Raw genomic sequence first — 1,651 nt, forward strand, 5'->3', positions numbered from 1 at the left:
TCCAAACATCTGAAACCCACCCTTGGCTGATCTTCTATAACCTCAGTTTCTAAAGTTTTTTTTTTTTTTTTAAACAAGAGAAAGTAGACAGATACATGTTGGTAAATGCTAACTGTCCATATTAGTGAGGGAGCAAAGAGTTTTTCTTTTTCCCCCAAAGAGCACAGCAGTATTGAGCTCATAAAGTTTTTGCTAAGACAGGAAGGGATAAAAATGAATTTGGAACAGAAATGGGTAGAGATTTTTTTTTCCCACTGTATTCTGTACTAAGTATTTCACTGCTCCACCCTGTCACCAAGGAAGTTGAGCACCACGTATAAAGGGAAACAAAAGAGACTTCAACAAACAGGGTGAATGAGCACAAGAGGAGGGGAAAAAAGACTGCAACTTGCTCCCAGGGACTGGAGAAAATAAAAAAAAGAAAGTTTCAAATCTATCAGTGTTCCATTAGTCATGTTCTCCTTCTTCCCCCTGATCATCATCATCATCATCTTCTTCTTCTCCTTCCCCTTCTTCATCATCCATGTTGGGAGCCAAGTAGTACTGTGATGGATTTGGCCAAATATCATCTTTGATGACCTCTCCTAACTCATCTTCACCTGCATCAGAATGGTCAGGAAACCAGGTGAAGAAACTCTCTGGTTCCTCATGCTGTCTCTTCCTGCTGGCTTCATTCTGCACTTGACTTGAACGTGTGGTCACATCCTTTCCAGATTTCCATTTGATTTCAGTGGACTTTGAAGATGAATTACCACTCTCATTCAGACAAAATTCTTTGGATGGAACTTTCTTTTCAAAGTAAGGGTTTTCCTCAAAATAAAAATCTATTTTGTAACCTGATTTAATACCCTCAAGTTCTGTCACTTCAACTCTTGTCGAAAAATGCAGCACCTCTTCATCCTCCTCCCCAAACAGTGCAGACACTTGTGCATGGTTGACAAATATTTTAACTAAAACTTTGGGATTTGGGGCATCAACTGGACCTCTGCTTAAAGGACGGTTGATGGAGTTTGTTGTATTTCTGTCCTACTTTCAAAATCTCCTCACTGGCTTGTTCGTTAAGTCTATTTCATTTTGTACTTCATCAATATGTTCAGTTGCTTCTTGCTGTTCTTTTTCTCCCTTCAGAAAGTGCTGAGGAGTTGACACCTCAAAAAAGGTTTTTTTTTGTTTGAGGTGGGAGCGAAGACTGGTGTCGGGGGGCCTACTGTGACAAAAGTCCAGGAAACAAGAGCAGACGCGCATCTGGAAGAAGCTTTGATTACTCCAGATACAAATTTATTGTATTGTATTGTATTTTTTAAGTTTTATCTACTTAAGTAATCTCTACACCTAACATGGGGCTCAAACTCATGACCCCAAGATCAAGAGTTGCATGCTCTTCTAACTGACCCAGCGAGGTGCCCCAGATACGTATTTTTTTTAGCAAGGAAAGATAACATCCCACATCCTGAAGCCCAGAAATAAGCATGGCTGACTAACATTTTGATGCAGTTTGTCAACTTGTGTATACTTTTAAATCTCTGAATTACCGTAGTCAGATCACCCAACAAGTCTGTCTAGAAGAAAGGCAGATTCTGAGAGGAATAAATAGCAGGTTGATGACCTCCCCCATCCTCCCCCCCACACACACATACACACACACACACAC

At 40.3% G+C, this 1,651-nt stretch overlaps 1 pseudogene; it reads right to left on the bottom strand.

The window, feature by feature from the left end:
- Positions 1-447: 447 nt before the first annotated feature.
- Positions 448-1,245, bottom strand: LOC121034193 (protein SET-like; annotated as a pseudogene).
- Between the last annotated feature and the right edge of the window lie 406 nt (positions 1,246-1,651).

The sequence above is a fragment of the Herpailurus yagouaroundi genome, unplaced genomic scaffold (assembly GCF_014898765.1).
Source record: "Herpailurus yagouaroundi ecotype Mexico unplaced genomic scaffold, PumYag 159, whole genome shotgun sequence".
Taxonomy (NCBI): Eukaryota; Metazoa; Chordata; class Mammalia; order Carnivora; family Felidae; genus Herpailurus; species Herpailurus yagouaroundi.